The sequence below is a fragment of the Gobio gobio genome (genome assembly GCF_949357685.1).
Source record: "Gobio gobio genome assembly, chromosome: 9".
Taxonomy (NCBI): domain Eukaryota; kingdom Metazoa; phylum Chordata; class Actinopteri; order Cypriniformes; family Gobionidae; genus Gobio; species Gobio gobio.
The window spans coordinates 18,377,838-18,394,121 of NC_137115.1; positions in this window are offsets into that span (position 1 = coordinate 18,377,838).

A 16,284-nucleotide genomic window follows, 5' to 3' on the forward strand; every position below is an offset into this window, starting at 1 on the left:
TTGTGAACTAATGTTCAGCTTTTCTTTACATTTTCACCAGTCATCAAGCTTGTATACAGTGTTCACAGACCCAAAGATGTACCTTTTTATTTCCCCAAGCTGATCGCTTATTAAAAAAACCCAGACATGTTTTCAGGCCTTTTCAAGTTTGATTTTGATGTGACATAAAGCGGTGATGTCTAAGTGGCTGAGTTGATTACTTACTTTTTAATTAGTCTTCCCATTAATTGCATCACTTCATTCAGGTCGATTTGAGGACATGCATAAAAGAAACGGGATTTACGGCACAAACCAATCATATCCAATCATAACTGATAATATATAATCATATAACTCAATGAGCTGAGAGGAGGCGGGCCTCCCGCTGTAACTTCATCTGCGGGTGGCGCTGTTGGACTGTGTTATAAAAACAAGTGATTTTTACAGTTTTTAATGTCACATTATAATGTCACACTGCCTCCCTTGCCTCCTCGGAGGAAACACCCGATGAGGCCCCAAGGCAGCAAATTTGCTTAAATCTAGAATCAGGGCGCTCTGACAAGGTTAACTGACACATGGTGACATGATATCATTGATATGATACAGAAAATAGAAAACTGATCACGCAAATCACCATTCCATTCTTTTAAAGGTCCCATGGCATGAAATTTTCATTTTATGAGGTTTTTCAACATTAATATGAGTTCCCCTAGCCTGAATATTGTCCCCAAGTGGATAGAAATGTTGATCGGTGTAAACCGAGTTCTGGCTGTCTTTCTCTGCCCTTGAGAAAATGACAGGCCAGACTAGCCAATCTTGAAGTCTCCTGTTATGAAGTCAAAACAGGAAAGGTTACCTGTCACATGTCTGTCTCGTCCTGTGCTGCACATGTGGTGTTTTGGGTTATTTCTGTCATATGCGTTCCTGTCTTCAGTCTTGACCCCACCCCCCTTGTTATCTGATTATTGATTAATTTGCCCCACCTGTTGTTCCCCATTACCTGCCTTGTTTGTCCTCTATTTAATCTCCTAGCGTCTTCTGTCCGGTGCTGGTTCATTGTCGTCTTCACGTCATGTTCATTGGTATGTCTTGTGTTCCTGATTCCTTGTATGTATTTCAGTTTGTTTAGTTTTCCCCCTCGTGGGTATTTTGTTTGTGTTTATTTTATTATTTAAATAAAACCACCCTTTCTTCTTGCGTTTGAGTCCTCGCCTCCTCACTGCACCAGCAGCCGTGACATTACCTCCCTTTCCTCCGCCCAGAGAATTTGGCACGCCCATGCGAGCGCTATATTTGTTTGTCCTCGAGAGATCATGGCTTTTAAACGAGCGAGGCATGCCAGTTGCTCAGTGTTTGGATGTACAAATGAAAACAGAAGTCTTTTTTCAGTTCCTTCTGATCTGTGATCAGTGATTTCTTATGTGTAGCTAATTATTTATTATTTGTGCACACGCAGCGGCTTCTCTCTCTCCCGACACAACAGTGTTTTCGTGTTTTCTATCTTGTGAGTCAGTGTTTTTGTACGTACTCGTCGCGTCTGTCTGTTCTAAAATGTGCATACAGTCGTTTCTGCTCAACATCAGCAGAGTAACATCTTTAGAGATAAACCTCACACACGCCGAAGCTCGGGGTGCACTGACCGGTCGGCCTTCAACATCACCGACCCCCAGTACTGCATCTGGCCCACAGCGGAGGCACCATACGCGGCGCAAGATTAAGCAGAAGGGGGGTAAGCGTGAGCATATCCATGCTAGCCAGCTATCCCCACAATAAACTGGATTACTTTCGATTACTGCTGTTGTGTGACACTGTCACACAAGACGCATGTTTTAACCACTCTATATATTATAATGATTTTATGTATATAGACCGATTGTTACAGTTGTATCTTTGTTTGCGCTGTGTACGCAATGCGCGTCACTGACACTTTTCATATGATAGGAACATATCTAAAAATAATGCTATAATCAACACTTACTCGTAACTCGTTCATATCAACAGCTGTAATGGTACATTGCGTGTGTTACAAAGTTGGTAATAAGGATGAAGACGGACTCGGTGTGACTGGGACTCGTGTTTATTCAGAACTCTCAGATACAAACAAAATAAACTCGCGCTGACAGCGCTCTCATAACTCAGTAGTTACTATAAATAAGTTTGTTAGCAATCACTCCGTCTCTGGTACATTAGTGATGTCCGGTTCGTGAACTAATCATTCTTTTGAACTGGTTCTTTTTAGTGAACCGAATCAGTTCACCAAATCGGACTGAATCGTTCTAAACGGTTCGCGTCTCCAGTCAGCGCTGATTTACTAAAGTTACTAACTTTCTGACATGAGTGACAGCCCCTCCGACTAGAAATAGACTAATAACCTGAAGTATATGCTGTAACTACAACAGTTCACTGAACTGAGATGTGCTGAGAACTGATGAGAAGTGAACTCAGGTCCATCCGTCTCTCTGGCAGCAGCTCGTGACTGCTCGTGCCTGGTAGACCTCATTAAACCACGCCCCCTCTGTTCATTTCAAATGCAAAGATGTCAGCCAATCACAACAGTGGGCGTTTTTACTGAAGTCTCACAGCAGACACGCCTCTTGAAACAGGGCATTCACCCACAGGTCAAACATCAGTATTGAAAAAATGCCTTTTATTTCTAAACTATGACATTTTATGATGTAAAAATCATACTCACAATATAAGTACACCTCAGGAAACATTATAAAATAATAGAAAAATGCCATGCCATGGGACCTTTAAACATTCCATTCTATTGCATATATAAAAAAGCATGCTTGGGCAATAAAAATGCATGGCTGGAACTAGTAGATTTGCTAAAATAAGGGTGATCATTTTACAAAAATAGGTCGTACATCAGTGGTGTCCAATCCTGCTCCTGAACAGCCAATGACCTGCAGAGTTTTTATCTCCAACCTGCCCCAACACACTTAGAAGTTACTACTTATCTTGAAGACCATGATTAGCTGGTTCAGATGTCTTTAATGGAGCTAAACTCTGCAAAATAATGGCCCTCTGGGAGTAGGATTGGATCTGTTGTATACATACAATGTATGTACTGATGGCACAGCTTAAAAAAAAAAATCCTTTATACTCAAGTGTTCTTAGACATAGAAATAAATAAATGTACGTAGAAATAAAGACCTGTCTTAGATACATAGCTATGGGTTAAATAACTTGGCTTACACAATTCTCTTTGTCTCTTTTTTTGTTGCATGCTCTCTGCCCAACTCTGTAGCGGCCTGATGAAAAACGAGGATGTCACTGTATTGTTGCAAGGTTAGCACACAGTCTAATGAAGAAATGCTGTGCTGGCCTGCCCTGGGGCCTGCCCTGGCTCACCCAGAGAATCTAGTTGCTCACGATAAACTACTGAAGGGGGCAAACTCCTGCTGATCCACAATACAGATGAAAGATGTGCATTTATGGAATTAACACAACGCCTTCCACTGAAAATGTTATATCATATGCATTCTGTATTAATATTTTTATTTATGGAAAATTTTTATTCATTTCTTTATTTTATAGTTGTCCAAAAGTTCAAGTGCATTTCCAGATCGAAATCATACTACTTTCAATTGTGTTTTAGATGAATATGCCAAAGTAAAGAGACAGAAATTGCATGGGGATGTTTTCTCTCTCTGGTTTAAAAAGACCAGATTATTTTAACACAAATACTACTACTATGTAGTGATGTAGCCAATCACAGTTTGTTGATTTCTAGAACACAATGGCCAATCACAGTTGTTGAAGTTAGAATCCACTCACTGCTCGTCTCGATCCCAGTTCTGTGTCTTTGGTTTTGTATGTTTTATGCTGAAGTGCCTTCTCTGTTTTCATTGTTCTCTTCCTGTTTGATTTCTGTTGCTGCATCCCAATTCGCCTACTTATGCCGTGTTCCAGGCAACCCGTTACCCGTGTTTTCACAACCTTCTACCCGTGAAAGTGGACTGGAACGGCAGCCAAACCCGTGACTTCCCACCCGTGAACTCGTACTAGATCGATGTACTCCCAGTTACGAGTTTTGACGTCACATAGCCCGCGAAGCAACAATGGCAGCCCCTACGGAAGCTGTGTTTATGAAACAAATATACAAATAACGTAAAATAAAAGGTATAACAGCTTTTCTTGCCGTCTGCGCTGTTTTTCTCCTCCGTTTCCCTCAAATAAGCAAGGAGTAAGCACCTTTGGCGATAGAAATTATTGTAATTTGTAAATGAGCATACCCCATACGGTCCGCCACGCTTTGTTTACATCTAACTACCACACAATTCCTTGCACTCAGGCAGTTTTGCGTGACTTTGCCTGGAACACTACAAAGTCGTGAGTCGTGGTTTGAAGTTGTAATTTACGGGCTCAAAAACCTGCCTGGAACGCAGCATTTTACTACGACCTAAAAGTATGTACTCTTTTTGTTAAGAAAAAGTACTTTTGAGTGTGTAGCAGAAGAGTATGCAAGCTTTGGGACATACTAATTCGTCATCAATAACGGACTCTGTTGCTTAGTTACGTGCATCCCCATCACCGTTAAATCGGCCCTGTCAATCATCGTCAAAGTTCAAATCCTCCACATTCAATTTAATTTCCTACCGTATCAGAGAGAAATGTAGTAGGACGTTGATCTGCCATTCGTGGGTCTTTAATGCAGAGACTCCTCTCATGTGTTTGCAGTTTAAATATAATGATGCATTTAAAACTTAATGGCCAAACGTATAATTACAAAAGTTCACAATGCTGCAGGTGAAATATAATGTGGATAATATTGAATAAATATCTTTTCGTCAGGTTAAATACTGATAATTGCTTACTCAAACCCAGGGCCGTTTGAAGGAATTTGGGGGCCCCAAGCAAAATGGACATGGAGGCCCCCCAATAACACCCCCCGCACGCACGCACGCACGCAAAGCCGACAGGAACCACAGCATATGCCATACAGTTTAAGTTCACCCACACTTTATATAAATAAAAAAGGTATACATTGCAAATACTGTTGTTGCATATACTGTGCATAAAATTTGAACATTTTCAACAATTAAACATTTGCAAAAAAACACCATTGTAAACCTTTAAAGCTACACTGTGTGATATTTTCCCCCATCTAGCGGTTAAAGGGTATATGACCATCCAGTGAATATTAGTTTCTCTTCCTCTCAATTCTGATTTCGTTTGAACTCCTACGGTGGCTGATTTAGTCCAAGATAAATATGGCTTCCAGTTCGACCTCGTCCACATTCGACACGGTGCCATCGAGTGTTAAAACGCGAAATGCGAAGCTTGAATTTACGGGTATGTCCCTCTTTGGCTAATGTACTTTCAAGATGGAGGGGCAACATGGCGACCCGCATTCGAACCCCTTACCCGTATGTATTTTCAATGGCATATTATAAACTTACGAGAATACTTTACTACTTGAAAGAAGTAAATATACATTAATGAGGACATATATTTTTGAAAGAACTAAGTGTTTTTAGCTAAGAATAAACTAAAAAAGTTACACAGTGTAGCTTTAAGAAACCATTTTTAAAACATTTATAAACATTACATAGATAGACAGACCAGATATTCCTAACACTTAGTTAAGGGTTACTAGTTGGTTTTTAAACTATCTATAAACATTATCTGGATGGTTATTATAAAGTTGCAACAGATTACTATAATACCTTGTTAAATAGTTAATAAACAGGACCAGTAAAACATGTGGGTTGTCCTGATACTGTACTTCAAAATGTAACAGTGAAAAAATTGCCACAGAATAAAGTAACTGTTCAAGATCCATTGGTAACTTAAAAAAATAATGTCATATTTGCATAAACTTGTCACTACTGTATATATCCCGACACTAGCACATTAAGATAGCTATGAAAAAATAATGTTCCTCTGCCTCTTTCTGGTTAAATAATGTTTATAATAATAGTTAATATAGACTGCTATATGAACTATTCCAGGTTATTTATGCATAACATAAATAATAGTTAGTATAGCATGCTATGCCACTTTCATCAAAACCTATTACAAAGTCAAGTCAACTTTATTTATATAGCGTTTTTAACAATGCAGATTATCATCAGTTCATACAAAGCTATAGCAATGTCATTAAATACAATAAATAGTGATTCTGGAAAAGATCTGCGTCTTCCTTATCCCGTTAAAAAACATATTACAGTATGTAAACATATTCCGTCCGTTCGAAAAAAAAGTTGCACTAACTGTTCGTTACAAGCAGCATTTGTCAGGCAGGTAAGTTAGCTAACATAAACATATTTTTGCTAGCCTACCTGCTGCAAAATTACACCATTTTTGTACAAGACAAGTAGAATCCAGTGTCATTTATCACTTACCACTATCTTGTTTTTCTTATCCTTCTCTTCCTTTCTCTTTTTTCTTTTCTGGCTTCCTGAAGCATAATTCCGCTTCATGATGACTGCAGAGGAGGTTTTGTATTTTGCCGGCAGCAGAGATCGCGTGGTTGGCTGGCTGCTGTCAGCGACTACTGAGAGGGCCCCCTTAAGGGGGTTCCCGATAACAGTGTCATTGCACTTTACTGCATTGACTATCAAAGGGGCGCCCACAAAGTTTGTCGTTGCATTTTATTCTTAACCTGTCGTTGTCTTGGGGCCCCAGGCCAGCTCGGGGCCCCAAGCAATTGCTTGGTTTGCCTGCCTTGTTCCGACGGGCCTGCTCAAACCCCTTTATCTAACCCTCTCTACTTAACCGTTGACTCGCATAACCGTTATGTTTGTAGTTTTTTAACACTTTTTATCCGCGCTTGTAGTTCTAATCGAATCCTCGTCCATCTCGCAATGGGTTTTGGACAATATCAGCCGTTAGAGTGTGCATCGATCTGCAGTAGACCATCCGGGAATCTTTGGAATACTCTTTTCAACATACTACGATTTGGGACATACTAATTATTTTTTCGAATACTATTTAGTATGGATAGTATACGAATTGGGACGCAGCATGTCTCTCCTCATTGTCATATCAGTTGTTATGGTTACCTTCATTGAACACACCTTCAGTCAATTATCTTCTCATCTCTGTGTATTTAAGGTCGTTGTTTTCAATCAAGATTTCCTAGTCGTTAAATGTAGGTATCTGGATGTTTCTGATGTGTTTGCATTTGTTGTATGCTGTTCTCTGTAATGGATCGTGTTCTGGATCTGATGTCCCTGTAACTTCACATGGAGTGTTGTAATTAAAAGTGTGCGTGCAAGTGGATTCTCTCTCATCCTCTTCCCTCAGCGTTCCGTTTTTTGTTTTTAGGCCTCAGATATATTTTCTTCACTAAATATTCAGCTATTACTGATTAGCTCGTTTCAATTATCATAGTCATAATTAAGAGATAAAATGTTGAAAATGTGATTTTAAATGTCCTCATTATTAGACAAAGTCAAAAATATGATTTTAAAAGTCATAATAGTGAGATAAAAAGTCGAAAATATGACATGCTAAGTTATAATTATAAGATGAAAATGTTGAAAATATGACATGCTATAAGTCATTGTGAGATGAACAGTTGAAATTAGGACTTTAAAAATGTTGAATTTAAAGGTCCCATGGCATGCAATTTTCATTTTATGAGGTTTTTCAACATTAATAGGAGTTCCCCTAGCCTGAATATTGTCCCCAAGTGGATAGAAATGTTGATCGGTGTAAACCCGAGTTCTGGCTGTCTCTCTCTGCCTTTGAGAAAATGACAGCCCAGACGAGCCAATCCTGAAGTCTCCTGGTTTGACGTCCAAGCAGGAACGGTTTCCTCCCTTTCCTCCGCCCAGAGAATCTGGCACGCCCATGCAAACGCTCGAGAGATCATTGCATCATTGCTTGTGAACGAGTGAACGCTGGCAGTTTCTCAGTGTTTGGATGTACAAATGAAAACAGAAGTGTTTTTTCAGTTCCTTCTGATCTGTGATCAGTGATTTCTGATGTGTAGCTAATTATTTATTATTCGTGCACACGCAGCGGCTTCTCTCTCTCTCTCCCGACAGAGCGGTGTTTTCTATCTTGTGAGTCAGTGTTTTTGTACGTCCTCGTCGCGTCTATCGGTTCTAAAATGTGCAGATTGTGCACACAGTCATGAGTTTCTGCTCAACATCAGCACATCTTTAGAGATAAACCTCACACACGCCGAAGCTCGCCCTTCAACATCCCCGACCCCCAGTACTGCATCTGGCCCACAGCGGAGGCACCAAACGCGGCGTGAGATTAAGCAGAAGGGGGGTAAGCGTGAGCATATTCGGGCTAGCCAGCCTAGCCCCACAATAAACTGGACTACATTCGATTACTGCTGTTGTGTCTTTGTTTGCGCTGTGTACTCAACGCGCGTCACTGACGCTTTTATTTTATTTTAAAAATAATGCTATTATCAACACTTACTTTTAACTCGTTCATCTCGACAGCTGTAATGGTACTTTGCATGTGTTACAAAGTTGGTAATAATGATTAAGATGGACTCGGTGTGACTGGGACTCGTGTTTATTCAGAACTCTCAGATACAAACACCGTAAACTCGCGCTGACTGACAGCGCACTCATAACTCAGTAGTTACTATAAATAACTTTGTTAGCAATCGCTGAGCTCAGTCTCTGGTACATTAATGATGTCCGGTTCGCGAACGATCTTTCTTTTGAACCAGTTCTTTTTAGTGAACCGAATCAGTTCACCAAATCGGACTGAATCGTTCTAAACGGTTCGCGTCTCCAGTCAGCGATGATCCATAATTTACTAAAGTTACTAACTTTCTGACATGAGTGACAGTCCCTCCGACTAGAAATAGACTAATAACCTGAAGTATATGCTGTAACTAAAACAGTTCAGACATGCTGAGAACTGATGTGAAGCGAACTCAGGTCCATCCGTCTCTCTGGCAGCAGCTCGTGCCTGCTCGTGCCTCGTTAAACCACGCCCCCTCCGCTCATTTAAAATGCAAAGATGTCAGCCAATCACAACAGTGGGCGTTTTTACTGAAGTCTCACAGCGGACACGCCTCTTGAAGCAGGGCCTTCAGCCAGAGGGCAAACAGCAGTATAGAAAAAAATGCCTTTTATTTCTAAATTATGACATTTTATGATGTAAAAGTCATACTAACAATATAAGTACACCTCAGGAAACATTATAAAATAATAGAAAAATGCCATGCCATGGGACCTTTAAAGTCAAAATTATTACTTAATCTAAATTATGATTAAAAAGCAAAAATTAGATTTTTTTTGTCTAAATTATTACCAAAACACACACTAAGACATTTAAGAGATTTTTTTTTTAAATGCGCTTTTAATTTTTTTATTCACACTTATAATAATATTTACATTATTGTTTATATTTTATGCAATATTTTTTTTTACATGCGTTTTTACATTTTGAAATCAGTTTTTACAACATAAATTAATCAATCAAAAACTTACTTTAGCTTTTCATCTAAAACAAAATTAATTTCCTATCATCATTGTAAAGCTGCTTTGAAGCAATCTGTGTTGTGAAATAAATAAAGGTGACTTTGACTTAAAGGTGACTTTGACTTTAAGGGCCCTATTTTAACGATCTGAAACGCAAGTGTCAAAGCGCGAAGCGCAAGTAACTTTGTGGGCGGGTCTCGGCGCGGTTGCTATTTTCCCGGCGGGATAAATGGCTCTTGCGCCCGGCGCAAATCTAAAATGGGTTGGTCTGAAGTAGCTTCATTATTCATAGGTGTGGTTTGGGCGTAACGTGAATAAACCAATCTGAGCGTCATCCAACATTCCCTTTAAAAGCAGGTGCGCAAGTTCCATTATCGATTGCTATTATTATGGCGTATTTACCAGGCGCACGCCAGGAGCGGTTCACAGCCGAGGAGACTGATGTGCTTGTAAGAGCAGTGAAAGACAGAGAAGTGAAGTTGTAATGTTGTACATTATGGTAAAGGTGATTTCACAGTCTTTTTTTTTTCAGTCTTTCAGTTTTTTCAGTTTTTCAGTCGATTTTTTTTCCTGGTTCTTGACGGACAAACCAATTTGTCAGATGTCCTTATATACATATATGTCTTGCCACTATTGGGCAAACAGGTCTTATCCTTAATTATTACAATTAGCCTGAATCATTTGTAAGCTAGATTTATGCCTATTTTTTTCACATCTTCGTGGCACACCACAATGATTTCCGTCATCTCATGTGTTAATATTTTTTTAGTGTAACAATTTATGATTTGCAAAAATAACTGTTGCATCTGTGTAGATTACATGAGCAAAGTGTATGCGCGTTGTGCACGCTATACATTATGGTCAAGCATGCGCCCTTAAAATAGCATAATGAACAACGCGCAACGCACCACTGACTTTAGACTAGGTTTTTTCTGGTCAGTGGCGCAATTGTTTAATGGAACAGCAAAATAGCACCAGGGATTGTTTGCGCCGGAACACGCCTCCTTTTTTGCGCTGAACCGCCCAGGTAGCGCAAGTTCATTCACTAGTTTAGCGACGTGCTTCTGTGGAGGGAAAAGCGCGCTTTGCGCAGGTGCAAAATAGGAATGACACATGCGTCGGTGTACAAAGTCAATTGCGCTGGGTGCAAGATAGGGCCCTAAGTGTTCATATTTTTGTATCAAAATCAGGCTCGTATAAATGTCAGGAAAACATGATTTCTGGCTGCATGTCAATATCATGGATCACTGGATCTTTGGTAAGTTGTGAGAAATACTATATCGAGTCCAACCTTTAGTTTAATCTGATAACCGTTTGTTTTACTCACCTTTTCCCCTATTAAATCCATTCATGCAGCAGCTTTTCTGTTACTCAGTCCCGGCTGAGGGGGCGTGTTCCGGTGGGAAAGTGACATTGATGCATACCCTCTATTCATAGTTTTCACGTGACGTCACACTCTTATAGGAACGCCCACCTGGAGGGCAAAACAAGGCTTTCCTCCATTGCCCGCCCATCATTTTTACCAGGTTTGTAGTCAGTATCAATGCAGTAAGACAGTGATATTACAATACCAAATTCAATATACACCTTATTGATGTTGCATACTTTGTACAGGAAAGAAGATAAACACAGAATATTAATGCAACACATGGTTTCTCGTTAAGCGTATTTTCCCCATCAAAACCCATTATAAAGAAAACACGTTGCATTCATATTCTTGGCTCTCGCTTGGATATAGATGCATCATCAAAAAGGATTAAACTGAATTTGATCTTTTAATATCACTGTTTTAGTTAATTACGGTACTTTAAGGGTAGGTTGCACAAATAAGGATTCTTTAGCCTGTTGTCCAGTGCTGGACTGGTAATCTGGCATACCGGACATTTTCCCGGTGGGCCGACGCACTTTGGGGCCGATAGGTTATTTATTTATTTTTTTGTCACGGACTGGCGCATCATGCAGGGACAGCGCCCCATTGGTTTGTCTTCTGAATTTACAGGCCAAAGCGAAAGAGACCTTTCCTCCTCTATATTCATAGACTGTGTCTATATTAGGCGCTGTTTTTTTATTTTTATTTTTATTTGGGGGCATGCAAAAGGCTAATATCCGCACAGCGTTGCCGCTGACTAACGTGTGCTGCGTTTCTGCTGCTCTATGAAGTGATGAACGGCACTTTGACTCCGAATTTTGTTTTATACAATCGTGTGATATGGGCACATTACAGGTTCTGTGGTGAATCAGCTGAAAACAGCATGTAAATACATGACGAGGTGAACTGGAAAACGGCAATACACACAACTACAAACTTGTCACATTAGCACAACCACAATTTACCTTGCAGCTACTACCAGTGAAGAAATACGGTGTTTTTCAATTTTTTATGTATTTATTAAAAATGTTGCTATTATTACTTACATTAAATACTGCAGAATATAAATCACTTTTATAGAGTTTATTATTATTTATTTATTTTGGAAACCCATGGTAATGAGGAGCATGGTTTTACCTGTGACTACCATGATCTTACAGTTAAATGAAACTACAGTTAAACTATACATAAAAAATTAATTAGGGTAATTAAAGGATAATCCAACAAAACTTTAAAGCTTTAAAGCCTGGATCCCATGCATTAAGGACAACTTTTTTTCTCTTTAAATGTTTTAATAGATCTAATGAAATTTAACTAAATGTTATTTCAATGAGAACCTCATGAAAGATAGATATCAGTGTCTTACATAAATTAGGTGTTAACTCTTGAAAAATGTTATTGTTTTTAAAGGAGTAGTTCAACCCAAAAATGTGATCGTTTACTCACCCTAATGTCATTCCAAACCTGGGTGAATTTCTTTCTGTGTAACATAAAAGAAAATAATTTGAGTCTGTTTTTTTTTTTTTGTCCATACAACATTCAATGGTATAGCATATTGTTTGGTTGCCAACATTCTTCAAAATATCTTCTTTTGTGTTTCACGGAAGAGAGAAAGTCATACAGGTCTGGCATGACAAGAGAGTGAGTAAATTATGACAGAGTTTAAAAGCAGTAAATTCATTTTACTGCAGCCTAGCTCAAAATCAGTTTTTTACTGTCAAGTGCATTTCTGTGTGACAAAAGTGCAATGTTAAGTTTTTTTATCTGCATTTGCAGTAAATTCGATAATATCCATCATTATTTGTCCCTGTCCTAGTTTTATTTATTTACTCCAATTTAAGGCGCTAACCCCAGCAAAAACATTCACGAGGAACTCATGGGCCGGATGGGCTGGGTTTGCCAGGGCAGAATTTTAGCCCCAGTCCAGCCCTGCTGTCGTCAGTTCACCCTCCACCTGTACTGTTTGATCAGCTCTATAATTCTAATGGTTTTACTACATAATTAATCTGTGTTTGATTTAAAATAAAACCCATATCAACAAATCCTAGATTAGCGTTAAACTTTGAATTGAATCCTTATTCTATATCCTTACCCTATAGTGTTTTTCATGTTAAGCGTTTTAAAAATGTCCCGCTGTTTTTAGTGACTGAAATACTGCAGCTGGTGCTGTATATGGATAACAAGTGCCCAAAACGTGCATCTTGTTCACATATTTGTGTTTTAAGATGGAAATGTGACAGGCTTGTGCTGCAGTTCTATGGAGTTCTATGGCGGTTTTGCCCTCCAAGGCTCTGTGACAGTCACGTAACTGAAAACTATGAATAGAGACACTTCTCCTACACTCCCTGGTCTGGTCTCCTCCTTATGAACACTAAAATACTTACTACCTGATACTTACCTGCTTACCCATCTTCTGTCATCTGTCCTTCATCTGCTTCTGATCTATTAATCTGCAATAGAGACATTAAGATTACTTCAAGATAAATCTAAATTCCATCTGCTTATTGTTCTATACTAGAAGAAACTCTGTATTATTAAACAAACGTTAGACACTTTTCTTAAAGCTACACTGTGTAACTTTTTTTGTCTATTCTTAGCTAAAAACACTTAGTTCTTTCAAAAATATATGTGCTCATTAATGTATATTTACTTCTTTCAAGTAATAAAGTATTCTCGTAAGTTTATAATATGACATTGAAAATACATAAGGTAATGGGATCTAACGGTGGTCGCCATGTTGCCCCTCCATCTTGAAAGTACATTAGCCAAAGAGGGACATACCCGTAAATTCAAGCTTCGCATTTCGCGTTTTAACCGGTTTTAATACTCGATGGCACTGTACAAAATTCTCTGCCTCGCGCATCTGCGCGTCAACTTGTTCAGACTTGTCTGGTGCATGTGCAGAGAGTTTTCATCTCAGCAGCGTCCAGTAACAGAGTTATACGGAGTTTTCCTGGCTTGTTTATTCCTCAAAAGTCTGTTTTTCTTCGTGTGGTATTTCTGTGCGTTAATAACTCCGTAAGTTATAATAGTTATTGTCATTTTAGATGTGTTTCAGAGTGTGTCATCGCGTAATTCAGTTGATGTCACCTCAGAAGTATTTTTGTGTCAACATACAATAATGCACCTATTTGAATAATCATTCAGTTATTTTGTTATCAACAATGTTTATTCGTTTTTAGAAAATATTTGCTTGTAATGTATGTTGATGGAAACATGTATCAGGTCTGATCGGCATATTAACAATTGTTATACAGAGCGCACTGCAGTGCTAACGTTAAAGTGGCGCACACACTTTTGTAACCGGACACCGCTTGCTAGCAGCAGCAGCTGCAGCTCCGCTCCTTTTAATGCAGCTGCATTTAGCGCCTATATATGGTACAATAAGCTCTGGTTTACGGTTACATTATACAAATGTAACTTATAAGTATAGTTATACAGTTCTTAACTGTGTATGTATATTTACCATCCTTATTTGTTCTCTCACAGAAACCACATTTATGTACATATCCACGCAAACCTGTTTATGCCTTGCAATTGGATGACTGAATAAACATTACTATCATCAAAGTTCACTCTGGATTAGCTGCAGTTCTTTCTAGCCGAATAATTAGGCCAGTTGAGTTCCAACCATCCCACTGCGCACAGAATATCCCACAGGCACCGTGTCGAATGTGGATGAGGTCGAACTGGAAGCCATGTTAATCTTGGACTAAATCGGCCACCGTAGGAGTTAAAACGAAATCGGAATTGAGAGGAACAGAAACTAAAATTCTCTGGATGGTCATATACCTTTTCACCACTAGATGGGGGAAAATATCACACAGTGTAGCTTTAATTTTTACTGAAAATAAATGACTTTCCGATCTAATATGTGATGGGAAAAGGGAGTAGAGCGAGTTCGGCAAAAGGCGGATTTAAACCTTGGATTGATTTGTGTAAAGACGTCATGCCACACGCCTTACCCCTACACCATTACTACTGTAAACAAACCAGTGTCTTTCGTAATTTTGTATACAGTAGCCAGTACAAATGTTAAATGGGATTCATCACTAACACTAGATAGCGTTACTTCAAAAGAATTATACTTGCGATTAGACCTCTGAGTAATACTGGAAGTACTATAAATATACAGCAACATCTCCACCTTTGCCTTTCAGACAAGGCTCATATTTATAACAGTAATCTTTGGGGGTAGACTCATTTAAACCAATGCAAACGTCTGGTTTTAGTCAGGTTTCTGTCAAATACAGCACATCTAGTTTATGATCTGTGATCATGTGATTTACAAAAAGTGCTTTTGTAGAAAGGTATCTAATATTCAGCAAACCAAGCTTTATCATTTGTTCATTTGTATTATATCTGTTTTTCTTATTTGTTGAACATCAATTACATTTTTACCCTAATGTGGGTTTGGGAGTTTTTTGTATTTCCTAGTTCAGGGAACAGACACAGTCTTTATATGATGATATCTAGGTGAAAGAGTCTCTATGTGTTGGGATTTTTCTTACTTATGTGACGTGAAGCAGCTAGCAGACGGACGATTTAGCCAGTCTGTCTGGGCTGCGTTTTCCCAAAAGCATTGCAAGTCTAAATTGGTCATAGAGACCATTAGTTGCAATTGTTCTACGATCAACTTAGGCTTACGATGCTTTTGCGAAACACAGCCCTGGGCCCCAATAAGTAAAGTTTCAACTCTAAGACTATGTACCATATTACTAGAGAGAAGAGCGGCATCACCCCAGGCGGTATGAAGACCATCTTTTCAACAGGTCAGGTCAGGTCTGTATCAAAAACGTTTCCAATTGTCTACGAACCCTATGTTATTCTGCAGACACCGCTTAGACAGCCAGCCTTTGAGTGACAACAGTCTGCTACGTATCTTGTCACCCTTGCGAACAGGGAGGGGGCCAGAGCATATTATAGTGATTTTAGTGATCTCTGACTGACAAAGTCAGACATCATTAGTGCTGACGTGATGTCAGGTATTTTACTATGGTGGCTGGTGTCTCTGTTTTCACGTTCCGTACAATAGAATACAGTATACAGTATTTATTCATACAGTATCAAGTCAAGTCACCTTTATTTATATAGCGCTTTATACAATGGTGATTGTTTCAAAGCAGCTTTACAGTGATAACAGGAAAATAATATTTGATTTGGCTGTACAGCGGAAAAATGTAGTGCAGTGATGCAGTGATGTCATCCAGCTCAGTTCAGCAATCATATAGTGTCAATGCGGGCAGATCAGTAATATAGTTGAATATTTAGTGCACCAAAAACCTCTAAAGATAAGTGGCACAAATTAAAGATGTCAGTTTCATAAATTTTGGATAGGCACAGTACACTGTTGATACAATCGAAAATTACTCACAGAGCATATTTTTAACATGCAACCGATTAATTACATATTTACAAAGTTGTAGGTTAAACCTCTTTATTCAAGACTGCATTAAACCCCTTAATTCAACAGGGGTTTGAATTCCTCCCCCACAAATGGTGTAGTAATTCAACTGCACCAGTGCC